At 47.8% G+C, this 22907-nt stretch overlaps 1 long non-coding RNA gene across 1 annotated transcript; it reads right to left on the bottom strand.

Annotated features, from left to right (window-relative positions):
* Positions 1–1547: 1547 nt before the first annotated feature.
* Positions 1548–22218, bottom strand: LOC135819394 (uncharacterized). The gene is made up of 3 exons (XR_010553908.1): positions 21870–22218; positions 18666–18756; positions 1548–1854 (listed from the first exon to the last, which is right to left on the bottom strand). It is a non-coding gene; the product is annotated as an uncharacterized LOC135819394 (long non-coding RNA).
* Positions 22219–22907: the final 689 nt, after the last annotated feature.

Below are 22907 nucleotides of genomic sequence, written 5' to 3'. Positions count from 1 at the left end.
CTGTCGCAGTACTTTACAGCACAGTGTGCTAGTACTCCCGACTACTCGATTCACCACTAGTGCACTATCAAGGATCATTTTCACTATTAGGATATCCCCCCCCCCCCCCCGATAAATAATAAATACAAATAAATACTGGAGGCAATCACTCGATTGCTCAACAGTGCTGCACGTGTTTCACCCCATCAATCAACAGTGCATGTGTTCCCCCCCCCCCCCTCTTTTATCACTTGAAACTGTTCCACTGCGGCTCGGGGGTTGAATCGCTAATCAGCAGCCGTCCAACTACAGGAATGCTCTAGTACTTGTTTCGTAGTCCACAAGTCCATCACATTGTAACGCATGAGGGAGTACTGTAGGAGTTTGGCGTTTGGTTTTGTACGATTCGTGTCAAGTACCGTCCTTGTTGGTCTCTGTAACAGTCGACATTCTTTGGTACCGGACTTGGTGTGTACTCATTTTCGTTGCGCTGACCTTCCCCTCTTTGGTCTCTCCTTAGCCCTAACTAACCTTCCAAGTTAGAAGGCTGTTGGTTAGCGCTTCGGAGATGTATTGTAGCTAGGTGTCAGGTAGTGGAATGTCTCAGCGCTCAGTCAGTTGTGTGCCTAGTTCAGCGCTCAGTCAGCTGTGTGCCTAGTTCAGCGCTCAGTCAGTTGTGTGCCTAGTTCAGCGCTCAGTCAGTTGTTGTGTGCCTAGTTCAGTGCTGCCAAATAATTTCCGCCCAAAATCGGACACCCTTCACCGCCAAGGCTAGCCACATGGTGCGAATTTTTCTCCTCGGCAATTTTTTTACAGAGAATTCAAAATATCGCCTAAACACCATGAAAATTCGCTTCGTTGCCATGGTAACCCCGGAGTTGTCATGAATTTTGCAATGACGAGTGTGGTCGCACACTGACTCTGGACTGTCAGAGTAAATGCCATCCAGCCTGATCCAGGCATGTTACTTTGCACTTCCACAGCCAAGCGCTAGCCTTTTTAGAAGCAAATGCACAGTTATTTGTGCCTTCAGTTGCGCTGAAAAGTGAAAGTCTGCATAGGAAAGTAATGATCTCCGACATTTTGGCTGCTTTTCGGACGTTTCCCTTTTCGGACCGGTTTTCAGAAGAGCCTTCAAAATCCGGACACTGTCCGAAAAATCGGACGGTTTGGCAGCACTGCTAGTTGTTCCAGTTGTCTGACTGCTGCCGTGTATACTAGCTACTATCTAGTTACAATGCACTGATATCCATACTGAATATGTCCTTTCCTTTCTACCTGTAGTATTGGCTCAACATCCAAGTTTCAAATTAGGATTGGTGAAGTTAATCACATTGCCCATCTAAAGCAGGGGTGCCAGTATGCCATTCCCAGTATGCTATCCACTACTCAGTGAACTGCTTAGTAGACTAGTCTATCCAGAGAGTAGTAAAATGCCGGTATTTTTTTTCGTAGATCTACAAAAATAATTGTTTTTTTGTTTTTGTTTTTGTTTTACAACTCCCTGGTTCTAACTGTAAGCGGTCTACCCCCAGTACAGCACTCTACTAATAATGATACACCAAGTATACTATTAATTACCGATGCTGCTACAATGCCACACGCGGTGCTGTGATGACACCTATGCTGTGCAGTAATGATACCTAGGCTATGCTGTGACAGTGTGCAGCACTGATGATACATAGGTATCATTGCTGTGACAGTGCGCAGCAATTATACCTATGCTGCTACAATGTGCTATGCTGCTACAATGTGCAGCAATGATACCTATGCTGCTACAATGTCTAGTGATGAGGGGTGTGTTATGATAGACCAGCACTGAGTACTTGGTGCCTGTTGAGCATCATCGGATGACAACCACTGCACCTGAGCAGCCTAGTAGGGAACGCACACGCACACGCACACGCACACACACACACACACACACACACGCACACACAGATCATGAATAACAGTGTTTGCACACTGAAAGAAAGCAGCCCTGAACAGAAGGCACGGACATCAGCTGCAACAGCACCAGACCAGTTACTGAGTACCAATACACACGGCCACAGACTGTGAGAAGTCACAACACCAGCTGCAATATGCAATATGACTGTAGTGCCGTGTGAGAAGCCAGCCACGAACCAGCCACAAACCAGCCACAAACCAGCCACAGACACCATCAATCTTGTAGAAACATGTCTTCTGAGGAGGACATGTGATGAACTCACGCTAAGGGCTCTAAATTCACGCGCAGGGCTCTAAATTTGGTGCACCTTGTGCTGGGGGATAAAAAGCAGGGTTTTTTTGGTGCACCTTCCCCTAGCAGGAGGGGGGTCGGAGGACAAGAGTAAGCCTCCAACACCACCCTCCACCGTTCGATGGTTTGCTTATATAGGAGCTCAGACAAGGGTGTGAACACTCAGCAAATCAGCATCAAGCAACACCTAATTAACTACTCACAATTCACGCATCGGCTGTGACATTCACTGGAAATGTTGAGATTCACACTGACATCGGTGTAATGGCTAGAAGTCAGCACTGAATCTCATCTGGATCAAAGGTGAGAACAGATAGTAGAACAGTGGGAATTCACGCAGTGGCAAGTACATCATCACACACAGCAGTGGCAAGTACATCATCACACACAGCAGTGGCAAGTACATCATCACACACAGCAGTGGCAAGTACATCATCACACACAGCAGTGGCAAGTACATCATCACACACAGCAGTGGCAAGTACATCATCACACACAGCAGTGGCAAGTACATCATCACACACAGCAGTGGCAAGTACATCATCACACACAGCAGTGGCAAGTACATCATCACACACAGCAGTGGCAAGTACATCATCACACACAGCAGTGGCAAGTACATCATCACACACAGCAGTGGCAAGTACATCATCACACACAGCAGTGGCAAGTACATCATCACACACAGCAGTGACAAGTACATCATCACACACAGCAGTGACAAGTACATCGCACACAGCAGTGACAAGTACATCATCACACACAGCAGTGACAAGTACATCGCACACAGCAGTGGCAATTCCACGCAAGAGACCAGCGCAAAGCACACAGGAAGGTGATACTTGCTGAACACACACATACACATACACACACACACACACACACACACACACACACACACACACACACCACAACACACACACACACACACACACACACACACACACACACACACACACACACACATACTTCACAAAGCCCACATTGTAGTGCAGTATAGAGTGGGGAAAACCCCCAACAAGCAAGTCACAAGCACTACCAATTCACAGCCGAATCAATAAGACAAGCCGAATCGACATTTATTTCATCGTTTTAGTGCAGAATGGTTTTCATGACTTGTTTTCATTACCTATAAAAACAAAGCCGGGAGAGCACTGATCCTATGTAAGTCTACCCAGTCTCATACAAACTGACAAACTGACAAACTGACACTCAAACACTTTCCGTTGGACCATCTTCATCCATTTCATTCTTTCTGGATGTTGTATATTTCGGGTACAAGACTGTTGCAGCATCTGAACCGAAAGTGGCTGGCTGGTACACAGGGTTGCTTGATATTCACATCATTGCGGGTTCAGGCCCTGCTTGCTCCTAAAGTATGTCTTATTTCTTCCAATTTTTTTGAAGTGGATAGGAAATTTCCAACAAGGCCCGGAGAACTTCATGGTTCTGAGCCTATTCTCAGGAGTGTTTGGGGTTATACAGGTGGAATCCTGATAATTCGAATATGGATTAATTCGAACATATCGCTTAATTAGAAGTTTTTCCAGGACCGATTTCTGTCAATAGGATTCCAAAATAAAATTTTCTGATAATTCGAACCTCGAACCGGGTGTGGAATTTGAGCGGATTCGAAGTTAGCAAAGTGTAATTCGATTTTCACTGTACACTGTACTGGTCAGTTCAGTTTGCATGAGCAGGCTGTGCCGCATTTTGACATGCATATTGTGTTGTGGGTTCATGTTTGGATAATTAGAATGTCCGGATAAGTTTTTTGGCATTTCAAGGTTTGAATTATCATGATTTCACCAGTACATGTTTTATACTGGTGTTTAGCCATATGCCGTGTGTATTCTGGTGTTTTAAATAAAACTCGTTAGCTAGTAACCATGACGTTTTCATCAGTGGTTTTGACGGAAATCTCTAGCTTGTGATAGTGTTTGAGTGGAAGTTTGTATCAAAGGTGGATGGTTTACTTGCCAATATAATTGACCATAGTTTAGGGCTGAAACGATCATTCAATAACTCCTAACGATCAACCTATATCATTAACGATCGACATGTTGATTTTATGGATTCTTGTCGGCGGCACTATTCGTGTACCTCTTACACCAGTTTATGAAGAAAATTCCATGAAAATTCCATGATGATGCCTTTGCTACTGATTAGATGTGATGAGCAGGCAAACAGTCCAAATCTACCATGGTTGAATTATCGCTTTGTGGGTATTCTGCTGCAAACATTCCAGGCAATTTGTGTCACCCGCACTGCCCGCATCTGGCTGGTCTTATCAACACGAACTAGAGTATTTTACGGTGTTTCTAGAGCGAAGAATCTTGTCGTCACCCTTTGGCAACTGCCATAGGCTCTCCATAGCAAAGTCTGCAGCAGGCATTTTCTGACCAGCCGATCACTAAAATACGCCAAAGTTGGTGATGTATTCATGCAAACAACCGTCTTGTGGCTTAAAGCTCTCATCACCGACTTCTCCCACAAATCAATCGAAAAGACGCAGTCTTCTCTCCTCAACTCTTCAAAGCTACACATCAATTTTACTGCGCTCGAAAGTACATGTATATCATTGCATTCGTATTCACTATTGGATGGAGTGCAAGGGCTAGAATAATGTATTCACTATTGGATGGAGTGCAAGGGCTAGAGCAATGTCACTGATATGCATGGATAAACAAATCGTTGACACTCGTTGTGAACATTAATGATTACTGTATGTCAGCGCCTTTAAAGCCATGGCATTATATTCGAAACACCACTGCTTTCCTAGCTATTTCAGATGTGAAATGACTCATCCACTACGCCATGCCATACAAGTCAAAGTCCACACAGAAATTTCAATCTAAATCCACTTGTTCACCCTGCCTGCTGGGCTGTAAATTTGTTAGCACAGTACGTATTCCTTCACTTCTACAAACCATACTTCAAATGTCATTTCTTTTATAAAGCCATGCATGGCTTTATAACTGAGACTGGCTTTATAATCGAATATACCTCCATGGCTTTAAAGGTGCGGACATACGGTATATATTTCACTCTTTACAACGATTGATATGCGAGTTATGGGTATAATTGTTTCATCCCTGCCGCAGTTCTACTAGTTATGGGTATAATTGTTTCAGCCCTGCCGTAGTTATGGGTATAATTGTTTCAGCCCTGCCGTAGTTATGGGTATAATTGTTTCAGCCCTGCCGTAGTTATGAGTATAATTGTTTCAGCCCTGCCGCATGCCTGCCACATGCCTGCCGTAGTTCTACTACCAAGTCACATGACCATAGCCACGGTATTCCTAGTAACCATAGTAACCATAGTAACTTAGCGGCTATGTTACTAAATCCTTGGAAAACATGCTCAATACCATGAGGGCAGAGCCAGAAGACACACAGTTCGCAAAGGAGCAAGGCTGAAGTATGTTGTTAGTAGTTGAAGTATGTTGTTAGTAGTTGAAGTATGTTGTTAGTAGTTGAAGTAGTTTTGTTAGTAGTTGAAGTAGTTTTGTTACTCAACTTGATGTACGCATCTACCGTAAAGTAGTGTTGAACCACCCCACGCCCACGCGCCGTGTCGCTTCCCAGCTGGGTTTTCGGCAGAGGGTGGGAATTAGATCAAGGCTGTCAAGGGCAGTGGGATGTACAACAAAGCGGAAGGTCATACTCGGTGTGCTGGATTGTGCATACTAGTATCTTCATCCTGCACTGGCGCGTATTGTGTACAGCAGTGCATGCGTTGACCCAACACTGTACTTCATTGCATACGCCGAAGTTGCGTCATAGGCAGAAATTCGACAGGGGGTGGAAATTAGAGACGGGGCGGATCAACGGTACTTTACGGTGTCGCACTAGTATCATCCCTGTTGTCTGAGGATTGGTAGATGCCGGTAAGCATGAAACTACATACAGTTCAACAGCCTACATGTAGTTCCATTGACAACTCAGTCAGTGTAGATTCCTAGTACATGTCATAATTCCAAACATGGATAATGGCCGGATTGATATCCGTTCATGATCCGGCTGTTGCGGCTGATTCAGGTAAGTAGCCACCGCACACTACAGTCCATTCACTATAAGTGTGCACTGTTATTACATGCTCCCATCATACGACTAAGTGAATGCACGCTTGCTTGCGGCTCCTTTAAAAAAAAAAAAGGATCAAAATCTGTCCAAATTTGAGAGAGAAAATGGAAAATTGATTATTTTGGCTCGCTTTGCTGGCTGATTTCCGTGCATTTGCATGCGCCGCTGCTTTGTCTTTGAAGAAGTCATGCACTGTTGTGTCCTACCCCAGGTGGGTTCTACTCGGACTCATCCAGCTCGATCACACACACACTCGAGGCCATTACAGATTTCAGTACGTCTCAAACTCCATATCCGAAAAAGACCAAGCTCACGTGCGAGCATGCGCACTACATACATATGGTCCATGTCCAGGACATGACAATTTCCCCCTCACTAGTTGAGGCGAAGCATCTAGAACTATGCACTAGTAAACATATCAAGATGCAATCACAAAACTCACAACTGCCGAGACATAATATTTCATGATACACTACACACCATAAATATATAATTATATACAATATTCAGCAGAGTCCAAAATATATCATTAAAACTCCACAGACTAGAGTAGGTCTATATGAACTGTGTGTTCTGAACGTCAATCCTTGAAACGAACTGGTCGAACAGTAGCGCGGGTTGACCGTCGTTCAGCTTGCGGTGACGACGTCTTGCTGTAGCTGGCACGTGAAGTGCTAACCGACACAGACTCACTAGTACCGGTTGTTGCTGAGACCGGCGCGCCTAGCTCCGCTGCCGTGACACTGGCGTCGTTGTTGCTGAGTGACGGCTGTGACGGAACCTGAGCTGTTAAACTTGCTCCACTCTGCTCAGACGCCCCTGCATCGAACTGAGGGATTTGCCGAGGACGGAGCTGGTTGCGATGGCGTTTCCACATTGCATCACCGACTTGTATCTGATACGTCATCGGACTGAGAACTGCCGTGACCACGGCTGGGGCCCACTTATCTCCTCCTTTGCCGAAATTCAAAGCCAGGACAGCTTGGCCGCACTGAAATTCCGGCATGTGCTCCAGATTGTTCTCGTAAACCTCCACGCCCTTACGCCCTTCCATTTTCAAACGATCATATTTGATGCGAGGTTGTCGCCCCATCAACATCTCGGCCGGTGTTTTTCCATTCGCCTGTGGGGTAGTACGATGCGAGAGCAAAAACCTCTGCAACTTTGAGTGAAGTTGCCCTGGTTCCTCATCCATGACTTTCATTTTGCTCTTGAAAAACCCCACGTACCGTTCTGCCATTCCATTGGTGGCCGGATGGCCAGGAGCGGTACACGTGTGATGAATTCCATTCTTCCGCAAGAACGTTTGAAATTCATCGCTTGTGAACTGTGACCCATTATCCGTGACGATATGGTTTGGCAGGCCGAAAATAGCAAACACGCGTTGCAAAGCCATTATTGTTGACGCTGACGTAGCATGGGACGACGGAATAACGTCAATGTACTTGGAGTACGCATCCACCAATACCAGGAACATTTTGCCGAGAAACGGTCCTGCAAAGTCGAGATGCAGTCTCTGCCACGGTCCTGCCGGCCATGTCCAAGTTGCAAACTCTTTCGGGGGATTCTTGGCATTGAGTTGACATAGGGCACACTGCTTGACCGTCGACTCGATATCTTCGTCGATTTTAGGCCACCAAACGTATCTCCGAGCCAACCGTTTCATTCTCACTACCCCAGAGTGTTCTGAGTGTAGGTCATTGAGTAGGATTACTCTCAGGGAGTCGGGCATGACCACCCTTCCATTCCATAAAAGGATGTTGTCCTCCACTGACAGTTCCCACCGTTTAGCAAAGTAAGGAAAGAGTTCTGGCTCTGACACTTCCTCCCAACCATTAATCGTGAAATGGAGTACCTTCTTCAGGACGACATCCCGTTTCGTTTCCGCCGCTACAGTAGCAGCCCTGATGATTTCAGATTCTTCTTGAACAAACAACACCTGTTGTTCAACCATTTCATCACGAGTAGGATCGCCACTCATTGGCTTGCGCGACAAATAGTCCGCAAATACATTCTTTCTGCCCGGAATGTACTCCATTGAGTAGTTGTATGCCGACAAAACCATCTTCCATTTTTTCAGCCTCGAAGATACCAGAGTAGGTACTTTCTCTGTGCAGCCGAACAATTTGAGTAATGGCTGATGATCCGTTCTCAGCATGAACGTCCGTCCCAACAGATATTGACGAAATTTGGTAACTCCAAACACCAACGCCAACGCCTCCCGTTCGATATTGGAGTAGTTCTTCTCCGCTGACGAGAGAACACGAGACCCGTACGCTACAGGACGAAGCTCGCCCGATTCGTCCTTCTGAAACATTACCGCACCGAGACCAATGCCCGAAGCATCCGTTTGAAGGATCAGATCTTTCTCCGAGGAATAGTGAATGAGTACTTCACTGGAACACAGTGCAGCCTTGATTCGAGAAAATGCATTCTGCTCATTTTCCTCCCATTGCCATTCAGCAGATTTCTTCACCAGATTGTACAGAGGTACCATTATTGTTGCGAAATGAGGTATGAACCGTCGCAAGAAATTCGCCGTTCCAATGAATGATTGAAGCTCGATAACATTCGAAGGAGCCTTAGCGTCCCGCATTGCCTCAATCTTATCCGCTGTAGGAGCCACACCAGCACTAGAAATCGTGTGACCCAGGTAGGAAATCTCATCCATCATGAAATGAAACTTACTGGGATTAAGCTTCATCCCGACCTCCTGTAGGCGACGTAGTACCCTGATCAGGTTGTTGTGGTGTTCATCCTCATCCTTCCCAGTAATCAGGATGTCATCCACATAGACGATGCACCCAGGCAGATCTGCCAATATGGATTCCATTGTGCGTTGGAAAATTGCCACTGCCGAGTGAATGCCAAACGGCAATCTCACGTATTCATACAACCCCTTGTGAGTAGAGATTGTCGTGTACGGCCGAGAAGCTGGATCAAGCTCCAGTTGGTGATAGGCTTGGGAGAGATCCAATTTGGTGAATTTATCTCCTCCCGACAATTTCGCTAACATTTCCTCAATAGTAGGTAGCGGGTAGTGCTCCAAATCAGACTTGGCATTGATTGAGCGAGAGTAATCAGCACAAATTCGGATACTACCATCCGATTTCAGTACTGGCACAGTAGGCGATGCCCATTTGGAGTGCTCAACTTTGCGAATAACTCCCTCTGCTTCCAATTTCTCCAAAGCCTCCTCGTACTTCTCCGTGATAGAAAACGGTACGGCCTTGTGAAAAATTGGATCAGAATCATCCACTCTCAGGGTGATTTGAGCCGACCTCAGCTTGCCAACCTGAGTCGTATCGAACAGCTCCTCAAATTCCTCAATGAGAGCTCTCCTCCTACCATCCATTTGAACATGATTGACATTGACAATCTGTTTCCACTGTAGAGTAAATTGGGACAACATATCCCTGCCCAACAATGACGGACCACCATTATCCACCACACGGAGTAGTGTTGGTTTCTCCACACCATCAATGCTGACATTGAACTTCCCTTCACCAATACATTTGATTTCTGCCCCAGAAAAACCGGTCATGCGTACACTCGGTTTGGTTAAATTTGTACGAGACACCCCAAGTGACTCAAAATCATGGACAGAAATGATTGAAATGCCACTGCCCGTGTCGATTTCCATTACAACAGGAACATCATTCACAGCAATTTCCAATTTGTAGGAGGGCACAGATTTGCTCTTCAATTCGCCCTGATCCGAAATGTGGAACATTGGCATGCACTCAAGATCAGCAGATTCATGCTCACCTGCGTCATCAGTCACAACATTGTGCACCGACGCGCCTGACGTGGATTTCTGCCGACAAACACGCTCCAAGTGCCCCTTCCTGTGGCAGTGACGACACTCAGTGGCCTTGTGTTTGCACTTATCCGCCAAGTGTTGAGTAGACCCACAGCGGTAGCACAATCTCTGCTCTCGAGATTGATGAGAAACACCAGACTGCGCCTGCGAACGCGATTCCACTGGCCGGTGATTCACCTTGTGCACTTCCTGCTGAGAGCGAGAGGTCAGCTGCACGGCCGCACGCGCAGCCGATTCCTGCGTCAAAGCTAGTTTGACGATGTCAATGAACGACTGTGCCGAAGTATCTTCTTTCGTCAATAAGAAATTTCGAGTGGATGAGCTGCTCAAGCCAGCAATAAACTGGTCTCGAAGCGCTCGATCGAGGTGATCAGCAAACTCACACCTCACAGCCAATCTCTTCAGACGAATGATGAAATCCGCAGTCGACTCATTTTCCTTCTGCTTCAACTGATGGAAATTGAACGTCGCCGAAACTTGCGAAATTGCAGGTTGAAAATACTTCCTCAAAAGATCGCAAATCTCCGACAGTTTCTTGTCAGCTACTTTCGCTGGCAGACAGAGGCTCCTCAAAATCGAGTAGACTTCCGCAGACAGCAAACTCACTAATACAGCCTTCCTTTTCTTGCTGGCAGCCAACTTGTCTGCAGCATTGGCCGAAGCAGCCACGGTTCCAATATCATTGGCAAAGAAATAGAATTCAAGTCTTTCCTCAAACTCTTCAAAGTCGCCGCCGGTAAACGGCTGAAGCGATGATATCCGAGCCATATCTTCGTCGCCAGTTGTTGTGTCCTACCCCAGGTGGGTTCTACTCGGACTCATCCAGCTCGATCACACACACACTCGAGGCCATTACAGATTTCAGTACGTCTCAAACTCCATATCCGAAAAAGACCAAGCTCACGTGCGAGCATGCGCACTACATACATATGGTCCATGTCCAGGACATGACATGCACCTTATTGATCATCTCAACGCATCCACGTGGGGTATTCCCTTGTCAGGCTGGCGCTGGCCTACATGTAGAATCCATGGGGCATACACAATGCCATGGCCCTTTGACTGGATGGAAAAGAGTGCACACTTATATGGGCCCTTTGACTGGAAAAAAGTGCACACTTATAGTGAATGGACTGTAGTAGCCACCGCACACTGATACTGTGATATTTTCACAATGACTAACCAGTCTCAACTGAGGCCGCAGACCATATCACAATCCACCATTTGCCAACACCAAAAGAAAGCCACCTGGGAGTGCGGGGTGTGGAGCAGCTGTCAATTATAATCCGCTGGAATTTGTTTTTCTTACTCCTGCACGTCTTTACCACAGTATGTGGATACTTGCAACTGCCGCAGTGCAACATCCTTTACTTGCATGATCAGCAAAAAGATAAACACTTTCCCTACTTTTTTAAAAGTACGATGCAGTAAAGAGAGGTTCGACCTAAATCAAATTGTCACCACGGTAAAGACCTAAATCAAATTGTCACCACGGTAAAGACCTAAATCAAATTGTCACCACGGTAAAGACCTAAATCAAATTGTCACCATGGTAAAGACCTAAATCAAATTGTCACCACGGTAAAGACCTAAATCAAATTGTCACCATGGTAAAGACCTAAATCAAATTGTCACCATGGTAAAGACCTAAATCAAATTGTCACCACGGTAAAGACCTAAATCAAATTGTCACCATGGTAAATACGTAAATCAAGTTGTCACCACGGTAAAGACCTAAATCAAATTGTCACCACGGTAAAGACCTAAATCAAATTGTCACCACGGTAAAGACCTAAATCAAATTGTCACCACGGTAAAGACCTAAATCAAATTGTCACCACGGTAAAGACCTAAATCAAATTGTCACCATGGTAAAGACCTAAATCAAATTGTCACCACGGTAAAGTACCGCCATCGACCCCCCTATAAAGTGAACTTCTAATTACGGGTTGTTGCTAACTAATCGAATTATCAGCACAAATCCCACACATTTTCTATGTAAGTGGATTCTGTGGGACTTCCAATTAACCGGACATACCCAGTTTGAGGTTCTAATTATCAGGAATTGTTACGTGGAAATCGTATTGACAGAAATCGGTCCCGGAAGAAACTTCTAATTAAGCAGTATGTTCTAATTAAGCCAATAATCGAATTATCAGGATTTCACCTGTATTCATATGTGAGGCACGCAACCACGTCCACAATGGCTATGCGTGTGCACGTGTGCATGTGTGCATGCAAATACCACTGTACATGTCGACATGCGGTCAACATGCGCCTTTCACGTGCACATGCACACACATAGGAGTTTTTTTGCGAGATCGAGTGCAGTTCGCTTTTTCGAGCTCGTAGTTTTTTTGTCTCTTTTTCAGCCCAGCCGGCATCAGGCCGGCCGGACTGGAGAAAGGTACATGTATAGTATGTATAGCATGTATAGTATTTTTTAGGTAGACAGCAGTAGTAGTATAGTGTAGTTGTAGTCTAGGTAGGACACCGGTGGCAAGCCGTCGCCATGGGTGAGCTTTCAAGTGAAGCCCAGATGAAACTGCTTTGTTCCCTCCCAGGGATCGAGCACTCGCTGTTAGGAGTTGTGCAGACGCTATCTTCCCTAGCCACAGAATCTGCAGACAGTGCGGCGAGGATGAGCCGCAGAATTTCAGAGCTATCTGCAGAAGTCAAAGGACTAAAGGAGGAATTGGTCACCCTCAAGGCATCCGCCATTGCGAAATCGATGAGCAGCAGCAGGCCAAGGCACAAGGCAGTTGGAGCTGGACACACAACAACGAGTGGCAAACCGTCAACGGCTGTCATGGGGGACAAAGTACAGCATAGTACGGTGCACCTTTAGCACAGAACACTCTGCGGAAACTCCGTTGGCAACGCCTGTAGCAACGGACAGCGCTGGGGAGGCGCACCGTACCGGTAATTGTGAGTCCCACGCTGCAGCTAAGCATGCGGATATGTGTGCAACAGGTGAAGACGCCAACCGTTTGCAAAACACTGGTTTGCTAGGCAACAAACAACAACCACAACAACAACAACAACAACAACAACAACAACAACAACAACAACAACAACAACAACAACAACAACAACAACAACAACAACAACAACAACAACAACGATCTGTACCACCACTCTCCCCTGACAGTGACATCTGGACAACAGTGTCAAACCACAAGCCTCGTGGATCAAAAAAGGCTATCTTCTTTGTGGGCAACCTAAAACGTAGTACAACAGCCGACCAGCTGACGACATATATCCAGCAGAGAGTAGCCACCACCACTGACAGAACGCTGGATGGACTGTCTGGAAGCATTCTCCAGTCGAGTGCTGGTGAGCCAGCCCGGAAGTCTCCAGTCGAGTGCTGGTGAGCCAGCCCGGAAGTCTCCAGTCGAGTGCTGGTGAGCCAGCCTGGAAGTCTCCAGTCGAGTGCTGGTGAGCCAGCCCGGAAGTCTCCAGTCGAGTGCTGGTGAGCCAGCCTGGAAGTCTCCAGTCGAGTGCTGGTGAGCCAGCCTGGAAGTCTCCAGTCGAGTGCTGGTGAGCCAGCCCGGAAGTCTCCAGTCGAGTGCTGGTGAGCCAGCCCGGAAGTCTCCAGTCGAGCACGGTGCTGGTGAGCCAGCCCGGAAGTCTCCAGTCGAGTGCTGGTGAGCCAGCCCGGAAGTCTCCAGTCGAGTGCTGGTGAGCCAGCCCGGAAGTCTCCAGTCGAGTGCTGGTGAGCCAGCCCGGAAGTCTCCAGTCGAGTGCTGGTGAGCCAGCCCGGAAGTCTCCAGTCGAGTGCTGGTGAGCCAGCCCGGAAGTCTCCAGTCGAGTGCTGGTGAGCCAGCCCGGAAGTCTCCAGTCGAGTGCTGGTGAGCCAGCCCGGAAGTCTCCAGTCGAGTGCTGGTGAGCCAGCCCGGAAGTCTCCAGTCGAGTGCTGGTGAGCCAGCCCGGAAGTCTCCAGTCGAGTGCTGGTGAGCCAGCCCGGAAGTCTCCAGTCGAGTGCTGGTGAGCCAGCCCGGAAGTCTCCAGTCGAGTGCTGGTGAGCCAGCCCGGAAGTCTCCAGTCGAGTGCTGGTGAGCCAGCCTGGAAGTCTCCAGTCGAGTGCTGGTGAGCCAGCCTGGAAGTCTCCAGTCGAGTGCTGGTGAGCCAGCCCGGAAGTCTCCAGTCGAGTGCTGGTGAGCCAGCCCGGAAGTCTCCAGTCGAGTGCTGGTGAGCCAGCCTGGAAGTCTCCAGTCGAGTGCTGGTGAGCCAGCCTGGAAGTCTCCAGCCGAGTGCTGGTGAGCCAGCCTGGAAGTCTCCAGTCGAGTGCTGGTGAGCCAGCCCGGAAGTCTCCAGTGGAGAGCTGGTGAGCCAGCCCGGAAGTCTCCAGTCGAGTGCTGGTGAGCCAGCCCGGAAGTCTCCAGTCGAGTGCTGGTGAGCCAGCCCGGAAGTCTCCAGTCGAGTGCTGGTGAGCCAGCCTGGAAGTCTCCAGTCGAGTGCTGGTGAGCCAGCCTGGAAGTCTCCAGTCGAGTGCTGGTGAGCCAGCCTGGAAGTCTCCAGTCGAGTGCTGGTGAGCCAGCCCGGAAGTCTCCAGTCGAGTGCTGGTGAGCCAGCCTGGAAGTCTCCAGTCGAGTGCTGGTGAGCCAGCCTGGAAGTCTCCAGCCGAGTGCTGGTGAGCCAGCCTGGAAGTCTCCAGTCGAGTGCTGGTGAGCCAGCCCGGAAGTCTCCAGTGGAGAGCTGGTGAGCCAGCCCGGAAGTCTCCAGTCGAGTGCTGGTGAGCCAGCCTGGAAGTCTCCAGTCGAGTGCTGGTGAGCCAGCCCGGAAGTCTTCCGCTGGACGCATTACAGTGTATGCAGGAGATGGTTGGCTACTACGATCGAGAAACTTCTGGCCAGGCCGGCTGTACTGCAGGAAGTGGCAATTCCGTGACACTGACGACTCCTCGCCAGCAGGAACTGATGACTCATCGCATGACACTGACGACTCCTCGCCAGCAGGAACTGATGACTCATCGCCATCAGGAACTGACGACTCACCGCCATCAGGAACTGGCGAAAGAAACCAGGCAGTATCGGACACCAACGAGCTATTTCAGCCAGAAATCGAAGTAGGAAACACGCCAGCGGCAGCAAAGGATAGCACAGCCGACCAGCTAGACTCTCTGCTTGGCCTCACACCCCGTGGAAAGGCATGGAGCCATGAGTCTACAATCTCTCCGGAGCACCCTGATTCCAAGAAAACGGACTCATGAACCCGCATGCCCAACCGTTCTTCCCGCGACAGAAGCCGCCCACCCAGGGACCATTGTTCAAATTACTGCTAACAAATGTATTTGGCCTGCTGAGTAAATTTGGAGAGTTCCAGCACACGGTTATGTCTACCTGCTCGGACATTGCAATCGTCACCGAGACGAAGCTTACCTCTGAGAAGTGTACAGCAATGGATGTCACGCTACCTGGCTATTCACCGCCAATCCGCCGAGATTGTACAGCGCAAGGCGGTGGAGTCGCCGTCTGGGTACGTTCGGGCCTCGCCTATGGCCACATGGAGCAGATAACCCGCGGTGACCTGGAAGTCATATGGCTTACAGTGCAACTGCAAACAGGGTGTCGTGTTACAGTGTGTGCTGCTTATCGGCCAGGTTCATGTGCAGACAATGACATCTCAATCCTGGAACATATTGACAGCACAACCGATCGAGTGCGACAGCAAGGCGCCAAGCTCGTAATTGCCGGGAACTTCAATGTGCACAACAGCAGTTGGCTTCAGAGCAGCAGGACGTCTCTAGCTGGCGAAGCCGCTGAGGACATGTGTGCCCTGCATGGCCTCACCCAGCACGTGGCAGAACCAACCCGCGGAAACAACACTCTTGACCTGATAATGTCCGACTTCCAGGAGCCAGTGGAGGTAGATGTGCTGCCTCCTGTTGGTAAATCAGATCACGCTGTAGTTGTTGCCACATTCCGCGCTCGAGTGCAGCAAGAGAAGCGCACCCACAGAACTGTTTGGCGCTACAACCAAGCAGATTGGAACCGTCTCTGCTCCCACCTTAGGAATACCAACTGGTCTGACATCATAACGGATAACCAGGACACTTCTTGCCAGCAGGTGACTGCCACGATATCTAAAGCCGTCGCCCAGTTCGTTCCGTCAAAGGCAATGACCACCAAGTCATCGGATCCAAAGTGGTGGACCCGGAGTGCACGCGGGCAATGGCCATCAAAGACAGGCATTGGCGGTCCTGGAGGCTCAAGTGTGCAAGTGGCATGGGGCGCCATACAGATATACCGCTGATTGCTGACGCTGATGGCCACGAGTACGCAACAAGTGAAGAGAAATCGGAGGCATTTGGACGCTTCTTTGCAAACAAGTGCAGCATCCCCGGCGACGATATCTCCGCTGCTGATCTCCCTCCCCACGACTTGCCCACATTGCAACCGACCAGTACCATTCACGTCCGACCTGAAGCAGTGCGTCGAGTTTTGGCTAGACTGGATACGTCAAAGGCATCGGGACCAGATGAAATATCTGCCCGGGTGCTCAAGGAGTGTGCCAAAGAACTAGCTTCACCACTGTGTCAGCTGTTTTTCCTCTGTTTCCGGCGAGGCATTTAACCCAAGATGTGGAAAACGGCAAACGTGGTTCCTATCCACAAAAAGGCTTCGCGTTCTGTGCTCAAGAACTACCGCCCTGTTTCGTTGCTGAGCATCATCTCCAAGGTGATGGAGACTGTTGTGAACAGGCAGGTTACAAACCATCTGGAACACCATCAGCTCCTCACCTCCCACCAGTTTGGTTTCAGGAGAAGATGGGGTACATCTGATGCTCTGCAGGCTCTGCATCATGCCTGGGTTAATGCTGTCGGGCGAAATGGAGCAGCTCGTATTCTCGCCGTTGATATTGCTGGGGCATTTGATCGTGTGTCCCATGTTGGTTTCCTCCATAAGGCACGTCATGCAGGAATCACTGGGCCCCTCCACACATGGCTGTCGTCGTACCTGTCATCACGTTCATTACGATGCTTGGTGGGTGGCTATACGTCTACCCAGTACCCCATAACTGCGGGCGTTCCCCAAGGCAGCATACTTGGCTCGACACTGTTTTTTACTGTACGTAAATGATGCACCCTCTGTTCTGGTGGATGATGCCCAGCTGGAGGCATACGCAGACGACACCACACTTTACTCCATTGTGTCGAATGGCAGCGCGGCAGGTGCAGCGCACACACTGCAACTGTCAATCGATCGGCTGCATAACTGGGGCCAGAAATGGAAGATTGCATTTGAGCCCACCAAGTCCCAGGCAAAGACTGCAACGCTCCGAAGAGCTGACTTACATCTCCAACCAATCATGTTTGACGGAATACAAGTCCCCGAGGCAAACTTGATCACCCTCCTAGGCATCCTCTTTGACCAGAAGCTGTCTTTTGGGGAGCACCTCCAGTCTGTTGCAACCCGGGCAAGGCAGCGACTTGGTCTTTTGCGCCGGTCTGCTCATCTTCTCCCTCCGGCTGGGCGCATAACCGTGTACAAGGCATTCGTTCGTCCGTTGCTGGAGTACGCCCCACTTATCTGGATTGGAGCGTCATCCAGCCACGTCAGCCGACTGGACTGAGTCCAGCACAGCGCCCCTCAGAATCATCGGTCCGGGAGCAATCCTGCCCAGTCTGGCAATCAGACGGACAGTAGCTGCCCTAGCTTGTTTATACAAGCTACAAGTAATTACGGGCCCACCTCAACTTCTTGCGGTTCTGCCAGCTCGCCGTCAGCAGCCGGCCAACCTGCGAACCCGGAGCGACCATGCCAGCGCTGCTGGCCACCAGTTTCAACTGGGCGCCAGCCTGCCAGCCTCTACCCCGTTAGTCCTGAAGCGATCATTTCCCCACTGTGTGCTCCACCAGTGGAATGCATTGCCCTGTGATCTGCTCCTGCATCCTCCCCATCGCAGCCGAATGCAGGCATTCAAGACGCAGGTATACCGCTACTTGCGCGCCGAGAACTGGACTACTGACTCAGTCTAATCGCACCTATCTAGTATCTACATGTAGGTATTGCTCTCTTTTTCCATGTTTTCTCTACTCTCTGTCTCTGTCTCTGTCTCTCTCTGTATCTGTCTCTGTCTGTCTGTCTGTCTGTCTGTCTGTCTGTCTGTCTGTTTGTCTGTCTGTCTGTCTGTCTGTCTGTCTCTCTCTCTCTCTCCACACTATACTTTCGCTATTTTCTTTTTTTCAATCTCTTTTGTTTCTCTTCTTCTCCCGATTTTCTGATGCGTGAAGTAGGCGCGGATGCCGAGACTATGGGTCGGCGGAGCCTGCAGCACCCCATCACCACCGCTGCGTTGCATTTGCAGCCCCATTCAGTCAATGTCTTGTTAGTCTGTTGTTTTGTCATTTCCTCCTTCTTTCTTGTTTTACGAATTGGGTGCATGGTTTCAAGTAAAAAAAAAAGGTCGGCTGTGTATCTACACTTGTTATCTCGTCCTGACTGTCTTGGTGTGTATGATGACTCTCATTTTTCTGTACTGTGTAAACACTTGACAACATAATTGGGTTCGGCCGATAACGGGATACACGTACCTTGTATGGAGTGAAAAGCCATCTCCTTAGGAAAACAGATGAGGATGTTTGAGATGGGTGGTTTGTGGTGTAGATGCGGTGAGGGAACACTCTGTGGACAGATGACGAGTTAGGCAAATACAGTGAAAGTAGCCACGTAAGCAGTGTTAGGAAAGTTCCCAGAATATCAGAAAAGAAGAAAAATTCCAATCTGTGGAGCTTTGCCAGTTTCTCAGCTGTAAATTGGTCAAGGTTCTGTTTGGAAGTACTGCAGTTTGATGCTTACTGCACCCAATGATGGAGACTGATGTACTAAAGTAAACCTTGTGAATAACGACCCTAGATCGTGCATCAGAAACGTCTCGTTATTCACGAGTTCTCGTTATTCACGAGTTCTCGTTATTCACGAGGTTTAAAGTATGCAGTGAAGATGGTCACAAGGTCCGAAGATTGTCGCTACTCGCTCGTGCGCGTTATGTCCAACAGTTGAAAGTCCTTGAGGCAGTTTGTATAAGTATTCATAAGCCTGTTTTGTGTAAGCAGAAAGAGCACGTTGTTGCACTGAGGTTGTATTCGTAGGTTGACACTTCGTTCAGTGCCTTCTCACCTTTGGTTACGTAATATTGTTACCTTTTTGCGTTTCCTCTAGTGCTTTTATTGCACTTGTATCATGATGTTATTTCTAACACCTTTCTATTACAGTACTTAACTTCAGTTTCTTTGGCTGTATCCTTAAAGCCTAGTTCACATTCGACGGGGCGTGACGGGACGCGACGTAAGGATCGACCGGAAGCGACGGGACAGTCTGACGGCGTCCAATGTGAACACCAGGAACGGGAACGCAACTGTACTGCCGTATGGATCGGGAAGCGACGGGAAGAGTTGGATCGATCCAGCTTTTCATACCGTAGACGGGCGTAGACGGGGACGCAAGCGTACAAAACAGCTGCATTTTTGAGTGTGAACAGGAGACGGCGTCGTGCGCCAACTACTCCCGATTCGTACTTCGAAATTTTTAGCATTTCGAACACGGCGCTTCCCATGATAACTCGCAGAATGGCTAACACGACTTGAGTTGAATTTTAGCAAGATATGGTCTGATGTAATTTATGGTATTTAGGGATAGTTCAGGAGCGTGACAGACAAACTGTTTTATCATTTCCCGTAGCTATTATTTGAATGGCACACCTTTCGAAGCTACTTTTTTGATGTTCATGAAAAACTGGTATTGTGAACTTGATTCTGCTTCATTCAAGAAGAAATAATTGAAAAGAAGTCCCAAAAAAAACAAGAAAATAGGTCCAAAAGTCACCCTGTCACGGACTGTGCCTTATGACTGGCGCCGTTCGCTGTTGAACGACGCAACGACTGCAGTATGTCGTGTCGTACGAATCGTACAAGATTTTACAGCTCACCCCAGCCTTCCCGACAGGCCCTTACGTCCCGTACCGTCAGCGTTCCGTCGAACGTGAACTACGCTTTAGTCCTGTATTTTTTTCCCACTGATGATAGGAACGAGAAAATCAATTCTGGGTTTCAATAATATTTTTGTTATAAAATACACAGTCATACATGTCGAACAAGTAACGTAGTTGCGTGATGTCTGCGGCCTTTATCCTATTCATAGCTATAAAAAAATTAAAAAAACACACATACACACACATACACATGAAAAGCATGGGTGGTCTATACTGGTCAAGGTCATACATATATAGCATGGGTGGTCTATATGGGTCAAGGTCATACATATATAGCATGGGTGGTCTATACTGGTCAAGGTCATACTGGAAACGAAAACGAAACTGAGAGTAGAGTGTGCACGTCTTCATTGCCTATTTTCATTGCAGCAGTTACTATTCTTATTACAGTCGACTTCACCTATAACAAACTTGTATAATATAGCGAATTTCGTGATGTAGAGAAACAATGGCCATGTCCCTGTTTGAACCCATACACAGTCGACCCTTTCAAGTTTGAAACGAACTGTTTTCGTTTACAACGACCAATAAGACGTGTAGGGCTGCATGATAACCAAGTGCACTCATACAGCCATGGGCCACCTGCCAGTCATGAAGTGTTGTTTGTATGGTATGAGTGCATTCAATCATTCAATCCGATGATGGTCTTTGACCAACCCACTGTGCCTGCCTGGTTGACCATGATTGAGCCGATACGAGAGGTACTACCTGGTTCAAGTCCTGCCTGGGAGCAGTTTTTCCAGCCGTGCTGCTACCCACAGTCAACTGGGAACTTGTGGCCAGGCACAAGGGGTACATGGATGCAGCTAATGGGGTCGTTCTCGGCACTTGTGCCAGTGGTTGTGAGACTTATCCACTCACCCCACCGTTAGGCGCTGCATCTGCCGCTATGGTTTAACGGGGGCCGTCGTGAGTTCCTTTCCGGAACGGACACGATAATTTACTTTACTTACTTATGAGTGCATTTCTGTTATAACGAACTTCGGCCATAAAGAGCTTTTTTATTTTTCATTTTTTTACACGAAAGTCCACTATATTCCCGAATATGTGCGAGAAGTGGTGGCAGGGCCAAGCTGCTCTGCCGACCTCAAAGGTCTCGGCGTCTACGCAGACAAAGCGCGCCATAATGCAGTAAAACCATGAAGAGGGGAGGAAGAGGGGAAATGAATAATAGTGAGGAACGAGGACAATGGGTAGATGGTCGTGAGAGAAGCAGAGTGAAAGATAACGTGACATTGGGGGGGGGGGGGGGGGGCTAGTGAGGCGCTGCTCTAAACCGTTTCATAGGGCGTCGGTGGCTGCTTGCCAGTTCAGGTGCAGCAGATACTTGTTGCATTTTTCCTTGAAGCTAATTCTCCTGCACAATCATCAGTGGTATTCATTCTAATATCAGATGTCCACGGTAGTATTATAGTGTGCAATCGGCATGCTCTCATTCTGCTACTCACTCCAGCATCGTTATACTAGTATCCAATGTAGCACTACATCCGCTATAATTATAATTATTTTTACTGTCAGGTTTTAAATATTAATTTTTGTTCCGATGTCACTTTAGCTGTACTGTAGTCGCGTCGGTGTACCGACGGTCCGTATTCTTAGACCCGTTCACTAGCAATAGTAATCTGGTAATAGCCGCTAAAGACTGTACAACCATGACTATACAGCTCATGAGCTCTACTAGCATACTATACTAGTATATGAAAATAATTATTTCATTATTTATATTTCAAATAATTACTGACTGCACCTTCACTCACTCGATGAGAACTACTTGCTGGCGAACTAGCGATAACTAACTTGGTCCATATTCCCAATCCTGCTCCGGCTGCCGTCCTTCCACCGTTACAGCACGAGCTGTCAGAAGCTCAAAATACAACCATGTCATGCCACCTCAATCTGATAGAGATAGTCTACGGAACTACAGCCAGTACTGGCAGTAGATCTACTACACGGGCCTGCAGCTACGGACCTCAGTTGCTGACCTGACTGCATGCTACGGAACCAACAACTCTCTAGCTCTCGAGATCTCTTTTGCAGTCGGACGCCAACCTGCAGGGAGTCCTTACACACACTGACACAGTTCTACATTCACACTACAAGTGACTGTGTGCAACTGTGGTTATGGGTCAGTGTGACAGTGAGCGGCGCGCTGTTTGGACTCTTGCTAGTACTAGTACAGTCTGTATCGGCTATAGCGTACCCTTTTGATTTCCGTGATTTTATCACTATAACCGATGCATCACTATATGCGATACGATCGATTTTTTTCGAGCGACACATGAAAGGCAAGGAAATACTTCCAGCATGGCGTTTTGACAAATGAGCATGCTGCATAGTTGACAGTGCCCGCATTTCCATAAAAAAATTCTGTTATGTACATGTACATGTGTCACTATCAAAATAAGCAACGTGAAGAAAGTAAAAAAATAGGGCCTTTGATATTATTGCAACATGTATTTTAAAGTTATCACTATAGCCGATTATAATGTAGTGTGTTATGCATGTTTTGATTCTATGTTGCCATCATAATATCCGATATATCATTACATCCGATAATATTGGTTATAGTGATATTTGTACTGGATAAAATACGTTTTGCTTTTGATATTTCGTACCAATATCACTGTAGCCGATATATTCTTATATCCGGTCACTCTATAGCCGATACAGACTGTAGTAGTACTACTACTACTACTAGTAGCAGTACAGTAATAGTATCAGTACTGTCAGTAGTAGTGGTAGTATATCACTACCATTGTAGACTAGTACTAGTCCGTGAGCCAAA

Source organism: Sycon ciliatum, chromosome 6 (assembly GCF_964019385.1).
Source record: "Sycon ciliatum chromosome 6, ocSycCili1.1, whole genome shotgun sequence".
In the NCBI taxonomy this organism is placed as follows: Eukaryota; Metazoa; Porifera; class Calcarea; order Leucosolenida; family Sycettidae; genus Sycon; species Sycon ciliatum.
The sequence above is the reverse complement of the archived record's forward strand: the minus strand, read 5'-3'. Positions and strand labels throughout refer to the sequence as shown.